The following is a 13453-nucleotide window of genomic DNA, read 5'->3' as shown; positions in this document are numbered from 1 at the left end:
GTATCTCAATTTCTAGAGTCATCTGTAACTTTCTAAATGTATTGAAATGTTCGACATCATGATGGATTGCACCCTACATATCCACTAGCCATGCACTATAAATGGGTTGTGGATGTAGTCACAATGACTTTAGGACTTTGGTAGATGAGATACTTAGTTCTTGCAGGACCTAACTAATCAGGTTGAAGGGCGAGCATTAAGAGCTAAAACCATAGAAGATGCGTGCAAATTCATTCTTGATGAGGTGATTTGCCGTTATGGTTGTGTGGAAAAGATCATTGCAAAAAAAGGTGAATTGGACATCAAGGAAGCAAGGGACTTCTTTTCCAGATTAGGAATCAAGATTTCTCTTACTACAACTTACAACCCTGAAGGCAATGGAAAGAGTGAAAGAGGGTATCCTCCTATCATCAAAGCTTTAGCCAAGGCTTGCAAAGGAAGAGTTGGTGAGTGGCCAAAACTATTGCCATATGTTTTATGGGCTGATTGTACAACACATAGCTCAGTAACTTGTTATATGCCTATGGAGCTAATGTATGGTCAAAAGCCAGTGATGTCGATTGAGGATACAATTCCCACCTTGAATGTACTACCTTGACAAGAGGGAATTAGTAGGGAAGGTCTCCTTACATTTCGCATAAGGAAACTATTTCCATATGTTTTATGGGCTGATTGTACAACACATAGCTCAATAACTTGTTATATTCCTGTGGAGCTAATGTATGGTCAAAAGCTAGTGATGTCGATTGAAGATACAATTCCCATCTTCAATGTACTACCTTGGCAAGAGGGAATTAGCAAGGAAGGTCTCCTTACATTGCACATAAGGAAACAAGAGAGAAGACCTGGAGATATTGAGGCTGCAAAAGAACAACTCAATAATACAAGGCTAAAAACAAGGACTACTTTGATAAGAGACATCATCTCAAGAGTAAAGAAATTGATAAAGGTGATGGGACATAGTGTATGATAGTAGCCTCGATAACCAGCACACAGTCATGCGTAAGTTCTCGACAATATGTATGGACCATATGTTGTAAAGCATGTGCATGAAAATGCTACTTATAGCTTGTTTGAACTAGATGGTACAAAAGTAAATATTTTCATTTCAAGAAAAAGGACCAAAGTGTTTAAGAGAAGAGGAGACAGTGATCCAGAAGATATTGAGGAGGAGGAAAAGCAAAACACAGGTGAAGATGAAACGTTGGAAGCTATCAACAATGAATATGAAATTATGGAAGATATACAAGAGGAAATATCTTGCAAAGATCAAATGTGGCACATACCAGAGGATGTGTACGTTTAGAGGGGGTGGATGTTGTGCTATGACATGTACATAGTGAGAAAAAATGCTACAAGATCTATCTTGCAGCTTTTTAGATACATAAGTATATTTCCTATAATGTACATATGCATATCTAAGTATAATAATGAGCTTTCTATCTTATCCTATTATTTATTTCAAGGGTAACATATTCTTACCTTACCATTAGAAAGTACTATGAGAAAAAGCGTCAATAGCTCCATCTCTTTAACTTGACACAAAAAGCATTGGTTTTTTCTTTCTACTATCTCATTATCATCTCACACCCTACTTAGATCCTATTTCTACGGTAGCTTTCAATATATATATATTCTATGTATTTTTGTTATATTTCTTTTTAATAGCTACTATGAAGTAATCATATCCTAGTGGGACACTAGCTTGCATGATTTTCAAAGATACACCTATTTTAATGCATTATTGCAAGCATGATTACAGAACTTTTTGAAGGAGAAATTTCATGCTTTCATATTGCATGAGGTGTCCATTAGAATCAAATGAAAGTCTATGCTAAGGGAACCACAAGAAGACAAGACCATATTAGGTATTTTGGTAAAAATCTCACATTATGGGAATCTCCAAATCGACTAAATTCATGTAATTTGGGAATTTTCCACTTAAAGTGGGAAAAATTGAGGTGTGTGGTTAGTAAATAAAGTGAAAATCTCATAGGATTGTGGTGTTGATAAACACCAAAAGTCAAGAGGATGTACAACACATGGATTTGAATAATAACTATAAATTACATAAAATAAAGGAAGATACAAAAAATATTTTGTTTACAAACTGACTAGTATAGTCACAATAGAAGCTCCACATAATTCTACTCCACATTTGATACCATATCTGAACTTTGATCCAAGTGTGGTTGATGTGCACGAGTGAGGCCTTCTTTGGCTTTTAGAGCATGACTTTCTGGAATCTTTATTCTAGAAAATGGTCCTTCTTTGTTGGGTCTCCAGGACCAAACAATTGCATCTATAGTTTCCCACACTTGTGGGTCCTTATAGTTGACAGCCCACTAACCCTTCCAACAATTGCTGTAAGCTTGAGTATCTGTCATCCCACTTTTTCTCGTGCAAGGTGCCCAATATTGAATCAAGATTTTTCTGTAGTTTGGTGATGTAGGCTCACTATCAATGTCAGATAAAGCCATTGCAAGCCACACTGGATAGATTTCTGTGTCACTCGGAACAAGCATAAGAAAGTCACCTTGGTGCACATCAGACATAGGGTCAAACTCTTCCCTTGGCCTATCTCGTTGAGGCCCACAAAAATGATCGTTCAACTCTTCAAGGCCTAGGAATCTTTCTGATCCTTGTTGCAAATTCATTGTAGTGCTTTGTAGGTGAGAATATTCTTGAGTTTTTGGCCAAAACATTTCATACAAGACTCCCTCTGATATGATTGCTTTTCCAATCTCTTCAATTACCTTACTCCAATAATCTATCACGGGTCTATAATATCGCGGAATACTTGAACCATTCCCTAAATTTTTCCAAAATTTTATATAGTTCTTTAGCCCCAAAATGACTTCTTCGTGGGCCTTGACATACTCCGCCATTTGTACTAGAGGTGGATCTCCATGTGGTAACATTGGCTTGCCTTCTGTGTCTGTTTTCCAAAGGCGAATACTTTCACTCCAACTTGATACACATACATGTGCCTTATATTGCATCATTGGTGTCTCATCCTGCATAAAGAACCTGAACTGAAGCGGTTTGGAATGTCCAACAAGTATGTCTTGTCCATCACAAAGATAGCCATCACAATATTGCTTGAAATCGGGGATCTTTGTGAGAAAAAATGGAGCTGGAGATGAAGATGAGCTGTTTCGTAATGTATTCATCAAATGTGGCAAAGTATAGGTTTGTGTAACTCTCAGCTTCTCTGAAAACCTACTAAACATGGCGTCTATGTCCTCATGTGTATGCCCAACCATTAAAAATCCCAGCTGGATGGTTTTGAAAACACCCCTTGCAACAAGCATTGACAAATAGGCAAATAAGTATTGATTTTTGTTTTCCCCTGCACAATTATCCAATTGTAGCAACAAGTTCTCTGGCAATCTACGAAATGTTGACCCCAATTCCTCTTCTGCAATTTCTGACGACTGCACAATGGGCTCTTTTCCATCACTCAAGTTATGGTAGTCCAAAGCATCCCTTGAGTTCAAAGCATGTAGTAGTGAAATATTGCTCCTTGGAAGTCCATTTGTTACTAGATCACCAAGAGGATGCGTATCTATCCTCTCTAGGTTATGTAAACAATTAGCAATTGAGCCAATTGTAAGATTTGGATCAGCTGGCCACAAACCATTCAAGACAAAGTGTCTGTAATGACCTTCTCCATGTCCATGAGTGATCATGCCAATCAATGCCACCTGCAGATTATATCCTGAATCCACACCCTTGGGAACAATGCGTAATCTAGGAATGGCAGTCTTCTTTTGATCCATCTTATCATGGATTATGCATACATATTTTTGTGGTTGAGTTTCTAAATACGTGCGCCATGCATAATATAGGCTTCTGCAACTCTTTTGTTGTGCCATGTGAACTTCTCTCTCCCTCAAGAGAAGAGCTCTCTCTTCAAGAGAAGGTTTAGCTTCTAACCTTGCCTTGATTGAGCTACAAATATTGCACTTAGAGAACTCACTCGTCTTTGTTAAAGTGACATGTGGGTACTCTTTGTTCCAAATTCTACCAAAAGAAGATTGGGATAGCTTCTTCTCATAGCCCATTTGGTCAAGTGTCGTGTTGATTTCCCATAAAATATCCACTTGTTTGTATGTTGATGGAATCACCAATTGAGTCTCTCTTGAGCCATCTAGCAGTGTTCTACTTCTATGTGGCATCTTCTCAGAGTTGTTTTCCACAAACTCATTTAGTAGTGCTCTTGCTAAACTAGTATGTTGAAGTCCCCTTCTCAATGTACATGTGTTCCCATGTACATATTGGCGCACACCATTTTCAAAGTTCTCCTTGTATCGATAAAATGATGTCTTTGGTATTCCATGTAGCTCATACCATGCTCTACAACAAACAATAGAGCCATTTAGCCTGAATTGGTATCGTGACTTATCATCTTTCTGATAACATATAGAAAGAACATCATAAACATAATTAGTGCGTGATTTTTGAGACTCTCCCCAAAACTGTTGTCGTAACCTTGTCACCATATCACGATCTGCAAACTGGCAACATTTTTGTGCACAACAATCAATGCATGATACCCTTTGAATTGATTTGTTTGAAAGGTAAAAAGTCAAAGCTGGTGCTGCTTTTGATTTTTGAGTCCTGTTCATGAAAGTGTATCGTCTCTTCCTTGACAACTGGACAACATTACTCCCATCAAGTTTTTTTCCAACATTGTCATCGTTGGATACATCCTCATATGTAGCATGCATGCCATCAACAGGAACAAATCGTTGTAATGGGCTCCCATTCAACATTGTTGTCTGCTTGATGGGCCACTTTAGCAAAGTGATGCTACCCACTTCAACCACATCATCAATGCTTGCATTTTCTCTTTCAATACCCACACCCACACAATCAGGACCAAGTTCCTGAAAGTTGACATAATGATGTGGAAATACATATAAGATGGTCCCTTCATTCATGGTTTGCATCATTGTGTCATCTTTTAAAAGGACCCTCTGATTTCTCCAAGACTCTCGAATCATTGCTTCAAATTCTGGGCTTGTCATAGGTATTGCATCTGTAACTAGAGGATCAGAATGATCATGTTCTTCATCACCATTGTAGCTTTCCTGTGGATCAATTAAGTTCCCATTTAATACAAAAGATTGTAAAAGAAGCTTTGACCATCGAACAACACTCCATAATGAGCCTTGGAGAGATGAAGTATCCATTGTAGGAAAAGGTAGGACCACATCCTTCAAGCATTCCTCCACTAGTATGGAGACATTTCCTTGCCCTATCTTTGTACCACCACAAGTGGAATCTGGATCTATTCTACACACACAGCCAATACCAACAATTTCATTGTCAAGTATCATATGTACTTTCTCCTCAGATTCAAAGTCCATCCTGTAAGTGAAAAAGATTACATTGTTAAATCCATAGTTATAGAAAAATACTCTTCAAACAAAAAATCATGCTACAACATGGAAAAGTTTTGCATAGGTTGGACAAGTGGTGAACCTTGAGACCAAATCCTCCTTGCTAATTAATGGAAGCAAGGTTGGAAATTATGGTGGATCTTGAAACCAAAGCATCCTTACTATATTAGAGCATAGGTTGGACAAGTGGTGGACCTAGTTGTAATACCCACTTCCACCTATCAACTACTATAGAACTATGCTTTCCAATGTCCAAGTATCCCTTGAGGCTTTCAAGGTTGAACACGTGGTGGACCTTGAAACAAAAATCCCCTTTCTATATCAGAGCATAGCTTGGACAAGTGGTGGACCTAGTTATAATGCCCAATATCCAAGGTGAAATACCTTAGGACCTTGCTACCTTGCTTGCCAATGTTTACGTAGCCCCTCATTTATTTAATGGAAGTAAGGTTGGACAAGTGGTGGACCTTGAAACCAAAGCCTCTTTGCTATATGAGAGCATAGGTTGGACCTAGTTGTAATACCCACTGCCACCTATCAACTACTATAGGACTATGCTTTCCAATGTCCAAGTATCCCTTGAGTCTTTCAAGGTTGAACACGTGGTGGACCTTGAAACGAAAATCCCCTTTCTATATCAGACCATAGCTTGGACAAGTGGTGGACCTAGTTATAATGCCCAATATCCAAGGTGAAACACCTTAGGACCTTGCTACCTTGCTTGCCAATGTTTACGTAGCCCCTCATTTATTTAATGGAAGCAAGGTTGGACAAGTGGTGGACCTTGAAACTAAAGCCGCTTTGCTATATGAGAGTATAGGTTGGAACTAGTTGTAATACCCACTGCCACCTATCAACTACTATAGGACTATGCTTTCCAATGTCCAAGTATCCCTTGAGTCTTGCAAGGTTGAACACGTGGTGGACCTTGAAACGAAAATCCCCTTTCTATATCAGAGCATAGCTTGGACAAGTGGTGGACCTAGTTATAATGCCCAATATCCAAGGTGAAATACCTTAGGACCTTTCTACCTTGCTTGCCAATGTTTACGTAGCCCCTCATTTCTTTAATGGAAGCAAGGTTGGACAAGTTGTGGACCTTGAAACCAAAGCCTCTTTGCTATATCAGAGCATAGGTTGGACCTAGTTGTTATACCCACTGCCACCTATCAACTACTATAGGACTATGCTTTCCAATGTCCAAGTATCCCTTGAGTCTTGCAAGGTTGAACACGTGGTGGATTATTGAAACCAAAATCCCCTTTCTATATCAGAGCATATCTTGGACAATTGGTGGACCTAGTTATAATGCCCCTCCTTTCTTTAATGGAAGAAAGTTTGGAAAAGTGGTGAATCTTGAAACCCAAACCCTTTGGCTATATATAGAGGATAGCTTGGACAAGTGGTGGGCTTAGTTGTAGTATCCAATGTCCAAGGTCCAAGGTGAACTATGTAAAGACCTTACTTCCAAAAACAAAGTCGTACAAGTGGTTCTCCTTCAAGCCAAAATGTCCTTAGTGTATTAGAACATAGCTTGGAGAAGTCGTGGACTTAGTTGTAATGGTGAATGTCCAAAGCAAACTATTATAGGACCTTGCTTCCCAAATCAAGTTTGGACAAGTGGTGGATCTTGAAACCAAAACCCCCTTACTGTATTAGAGCATAGCTTAGATAAGTGGTGGACCTAGCTGCCATGGAAAATGTTCAATGTGAACTGCTACAGGACCTTGCTATTAAATGTCTAAGTAGAGCTAGCTTCTTTAATGGAATCAAGGTTGGGAAAGTGGTTCATCTTGAAACCAAAAGCCCTTTATTGTATTAGAGCATAGCTTGGACAAGTGAGGGACCTAGTTTTAATGTGTGATGTCCAAAGAAAAGTATTACAAGACCTTGCTTTCCAATATTTGAATTGGTCAAGTGGTTAAAACTAAGTATAAAACTTTGACCATTTTCTTCTCGAATTGCCAAAAAGCTAGTTTTAGACACCCCTAAATGAAAATGGTTTAGGGTGGCCTTAAGCAACGTTTTTTCAAAGACTTGAACAAAAGGGTTGCCGAAGAGTAATGAAAATTTATTATGGCTTGAAGTGCCTGAGTATGTGAAAACAAGCCTAGGTTTTCCACGAGGCAAAAGGTGACATAATAAGAACATTGGAAACTTAGGATTGACCATGTGGCCTAAACTTTGGCAAGTGAAGTGGTGGCCAAGTTTTGTGGCACAGTGTGCACTTGGTCCTATATGTGTTGACCACTTGGCTAAATCTAGGACCATAAGTCCAAACCTTTGGCACCTTAAATATAGTATGGGACATAATCTAGAACTGCTATAGTAAATTAGTAGTATAGTTAATATGTTAATATTTGTATTATATTTAAGTATTTGCTAAATATAATTTATGTTCAAAATTTCACTAATGAAGAATGTTCCCATTTAGCACTCCAGATGCGGGGTCTTAGGGAAATGCCACAATGGGGTGACAAGGCAGCACTTCCACGTGAGGTTTGGGGGTAGCGCTCTTGATGGGGATGTGGAATATAGCGCTCTCGATGGCGGGGCTTGGGAGGCTGATTTTGGGATATTGTTTCGGGCCGGGTCAAGGTGCGGCAGCCCCTTGTCGCCTCCCGGCGCGACTGCCGGGCGGGGTCCGGGGCAGCGCCCCGGGCAGGGTCGAGGGGCAGCGCCCAAAGATTTTTTTTTTATAAGTGAATTCATAGTATAGAGTTACACATGTTTTGCATATTTTCAACCATTATTTCTTTCATTTTGGTTTTATATTTCTTTTGTTTTTTTTAATCCTATGATAAAACATGGACTTGTAGCATACGTGGCATTCTAATAAACCCTATCAAGATTAGGCACAGAGAGCGCACGAGCAACGCACACAGAGAAAGCAGGCGAGCAACAAACACACAGAAAGCACACACTGATCGCACACAGTTGGAGTATACGCACACGTAGAGGAGCAAGCTCGGCATCGTACACAACAAACAGGTGGAGCGCATAGGATTGAAAGTTCGCGCACAAGATAAAGAAACAACAGCGTACGCAACGCTTTCCAGAAGGCTAGGATCGGGCATAGCTTCTTCACACCTCACGAATAGAGAAAAAACAGGTATTTCTCTCTCTCTCACTCTCTGTCTTTCTCCATATAGAGAAGATGGTTCTCTGTAACTCTTCTTGCACACACACTCTCTCGTCAAAAGACAGAGATACGTAGTTTAAAAATATCCCCGCACACATACACATATTCCTACACATCGTCTTCCTCTCTTCCACATACATAACCACTGTGAAATCTGTTATCTTGTTGTCTCTCTCTTGAAAATACATGCACATATTCCCACACATCGTCTTCCTCACTTCCACATACATAACCACAATGAAATCTGTTATCTTGTTGTCTCTCTCTTGAAAATACGTGCACATATTCCAATACATCGTCTTCCTCTCTTCCACATACATAAACACAGTGAAATATGTTATCTTTCTCTCTCTCCTCTCTCTAGAAAACATGTATTTCTCTCTCTCTCTCTCTCTCTTTATCTATCTATCTCTGTATCTTGCTATCTCTCTCTTAAAAATACATGCTCATGTACGTGTGCGTCTGTGTTATCTATGTGTATGTATGTATATTTGTGTTATTTCATTGTAATACTCATACATAATGCAGATACACAATTACACTTAATTACGATATGCACACATAGTATATATACATACATAAATATCACAAATAACTAACACATTGTAATACTAGTAAACTTGAATGGAAGACTTACTTGCGTGATCTGTTAAAGTCGATTCTTGTAGCGAGTTCTGGATGTATGCTGAGCTGATTTTCCTCTAATCCATTTGTAGATATGATTGTAACTTCTGTTTCTCAAAAATAGTAGTGTTGTTTAGTGATACACCTAATGGACATAAATGATTGAAACTAGGACATGTAGACCAAAAATACGTGTATTTCTTTGGATGAATATATACACTTTTTGGTGACCCTTACCACAAGTGGTGGACCTTGAGACCAGTGGACTATAAGGACCTCCAAACAATACCTTGTACACTCAATCCTTCTTGGTATCTAGGTTGGACAAGTGGTGGACCTTGTTCAAATTCTCTAACCACTCTCTCTAACATGGTGACATAATTTAGGTGTGATAAATTCATATCTATGCAAACTAATATCAGTTTAGGCTTGTTAATTTGAATTTGTTTGAATTTATGTACAATATAATGATTTGAGGTTTGCATATTTGAATTTAGGTGGTATAATGATATCTTGTTGTGGTAAACTTGAATTTAAAATCAATTTCGCGTGGAATATTTTAAATTTAAGTGGTAAAATTTAAATTTTTATAAAAAAGTTTGAATTTTAAAATTTGGGCGGGATATTTTAAAATTTAGGCGGGATATTTAAAATTTGGGAGGGATATTTTAAATTTAGGCAATCAGATTTTGAATTTTAAATTTAGGTGGGAAGGTTTTGAATTTATAGCGAGATCTCCCTTACATAAGAGAGTATAGGTTGGACAAGTGGTGGACCTTAAAGCTACAGCATCCATGTTACTGGACACGATAGGTAGGGAATCTAGTTGAATATTGTATGTATAATATATATGTAATAGATCTAGCTTGGACAAGTGGTGGACCTTGGAGCAAAACCCCATGTAAAACATATCATGCACATTCCAAGTGGTGAGAAAAAATATCATTTAAGATATAGCCTTATAGGTTGGACAAGTGGTGGACCTTAACACCAAGATATTCTTAATGTAATTACATAGAGTGGAAAGCTGGTGAATCTTGAGACCAAACCATGCTACTAGCAATAATAGCTTGGACAAGTGGTGGACCTTGAATGTAATCCCCCCATCTACGAAATATCGTGGGTTAAAGGTATTTTGATGGAGCCTAGCATCTTGGAGAGATGGTGCACATTGCTTCTCTTCATGTTTCAATGGAGCCTATCTTGGACAAATGGTGGAGCATCCTTCTCTCCATGTTTCAATGGAGCCTAGCTTGGACAAGTGGTGGACCTTTGCTTTTCTCTATGATTCAAGTGGTGGACCTTGGAACCAAACCCCCATGTAAAACCTATCATGGTCACTCCAAGTGGTGAGAAAGAATACTCTTTAAGATATAGCGTTATAGGTTGGACAAGTGGTGGACCTTAACACCCAAATATTCTTAATATAATGACATAGAGTGAAAAAGTGATGAATCTTGAGACAAAACCACTCATGCTACTAGCGATAATAGCTTGGACAACTGGTGGACCTTGAACGTAAACCCCCCATGTTTCAATAGAGTTAGCTTCGAGAAATGATGGAGCATCCTTCTCTCCATGTTTCAATGGAGCCTAGCTTGGACAAGTGGTGGACGTTTGTTTCTCTCTATGTTTCAATAGAGTTAGCTTGGACAAGTGGTGGACCTTGGAACCAAACCCCCATGTAAAACCTATCATGGTCACTCCAACTGGTGAGAAAAAATAACCTTAATGATATATCCTTATAGGTTGGACAAGTGGTGGACCTTAACACCCAGATATTCTTAATATAATGGCATAGACTGGAAAAGTGGTGAATCTTGAGACCAAACCACTCAGGCTACTACCAATAATAGCTTGGACAAGTGTTGGACCTTGAATGTAAACCCCTCATCTACGACATATCATTGGTTTAATGTTTTTCGATGGAGCCCAGCATCATGGAGACATGGTGCAGCTTGCTTCTTATCATCTTTCAATGGAGCCTATCTTGGACAAATGGTAGAGCATCCTTCTCTCCATGTTTCAATGGAGCCTAGCTTGGACAAGTGGTGGACCTTTGCTTCTCTCTCTGTTTCAATAGAGTTAGCTTGGACAAGTGGTATAGCTTGGAACCAAACCCCCATATCAAACCTATCATGGTCACTCCAAGTGGTAAGAAAGAATAACCTCTAAGATATAGACTTATAGGTTGGACAAGTGGTGGACCTTGAATGTAAACCCCCCATCTACAAAATATGGTGGGTTTAAGGTATTTAGATGGAGCCTAGCATCTTGGAGACATGGTGCACCTTGCTTCTCTTCATGTTTCAATGGAGCCTATCTTGGACAAATGGTGGAGCATCCTTCTCTCCATGTTTCAATGGACCCTAGCTTGGACAAGTTGTGGACCTTTGCTTCTCTCTATGCTTCAATAGAGTTATCTTGGACAAGTGGTGGACCTTGGAACCAAACCCCAATGTAAAACCTATCATGGTCACTCCAAGTCGTGAGAAAGAATAACCTTTAAGATATAGTCTTATAGGTTGGACAAGTGGTGGACCTTAATACCCAAATATTCTTAACATAATGACATAGAGTGAAAAAGTGGTGAATCTTGAGACAAAACCACTCATGCTTCTAGCGGTAATAGCTTGGAAAAGTTGTGGACCTTGAACGTAAACCCCCCATATTTCAATAGATTTAGCTTCGACAAATGGTGGAGCATCCTTCTCTCCATGTTTCAATGGAGCCTAGCTTGGACAAGTGGTGGACCTTTGCTTCTCTCTATGATTCAATAGAGCTAGCTTGTACAAGTGGTGGACCTTGGAACCAAACCCCCATGTAAAACCTATCATGGTCACTCCAAGTGGTACGAAAGAATAACCTTTAAGATATAGCCTTATAGGTTGGACAAGTGGTGGACCTTAACACCGAGATATTCTTAATATAATGACATAGAGTGGAAAGGTGGTGAATCTTGAGACCAAACCACTCAGGCTACTACCAATAATAGCTTGGACAAGTTTTGGACCTTGAATGTAAACCCCTCATCTACGACATATCATGGGTTTAATGTTTTTTGCTGGAGCCTAGCATCTTGGAGACATGGTGCAGCTTGCTTCTCGTCATGTTTCAATGGAGCCTATCTTGGACAAATGGTGGAGCATCCTTCTCTCCATGTTTCAATGGAGCCTAGCTTGGAGAATTGGTGGACCTTTGATCCTCTCTCTGTTTCAATAGAGTTAGCTTGGACAAGTGGTGGAGCTTGGAACCAAACCCCCATATAAAACCTATCATGGTCACTCCAAGTGGTAAGAAAGAATAACCTTTAAGATATAAACTTATAGGTTGGACAAGTAGTGGACCTTAACCAGGAGCAGCTCATAGATGAAGTGCTAAAAAAGATCAACTTGTATACCAAACCCCAGGCTAAATAGCCCAAGTGGTGTATGGAGCCTATCTTTTACCAATGGGGGATCATCCTTCTCTAAATGTCTCAATGGAGCCTAGCTTGGACAAGTGGTGGATCTTGGAACCAAACCCCCATGTAAAACATATCATGGTCATTCCAAGTGGTGATAAATAATACCCTTTAAGATCTAGCCTTATAGGTTGGACAAGTGGTCGACCTTAAAACCTAGATCTACTTAATATAACGACATAGAGTGGAAAAGTGGTGAATCCTCAGACCGAGCCACTCATGCTACTAAGGATAATAGGTTGGACAAGTGGTGGACCTTGAATGTATACCCCCATGTACGAAATATCATGGGTTTAAGGTATTTCAATGGAGCCTAGCATCTTGGAGACATGGTGCAGCTTGCTTCTCTTCATGTTTCAATGGAGCCTATCTTTGACAAATGGTGGAGCATCCTTCTCTCCATGTTTCAACGGAGCCTAGCTTGGACAAGTGGTGGACCTTTGCTTCTCTCTATGTTTCAATAGATTTAGCTTGGACAAGTGGTGGGCCTTGTAACCAAACTCCCATGTAAAACGTATCATGGGTACTCCAAGTGGTGAGAAAGAATAAAGTTTAAGATATAGCCTTATAGGTTGGACAAGTGGTGGACCTTAGCACCCAGATATTCTTAATATAATGACATAGAGTGGAAAAGTGGTGAATCTTGAGACCAAACCACTCATGCTACTAGAGATAATAGGTTGGACAAGTGGTGGACCTTGAATGTAAACCCCCCATGTACGAAATATCATGGGTCTAAGGTATTTCAATGGAGATTAGCATCTTGGAGACATGGTGTAGCTTGCTTCTCTTCATGTTTCAATGGAGCGTATCTTG

The sequence above is a fragment of the Adiantum capillus-veneris genome, chromosome 17, assembly GCF_014529385.1.
Source record: "Adiantum capillus-veneris isolate H3 chromosome 17, ASM1452938v2, whole genome shotgun sequence".
Lineage (NCBI taxonomy): Eukaryota > Viridiplantae > Streptophyta > Polypodiopsida > Polypodiales > Pteridaceae > Adiantum > Adiantum capillus-veneris.
Note: the sequence above shows the minus strand (reverse complement) of the source record.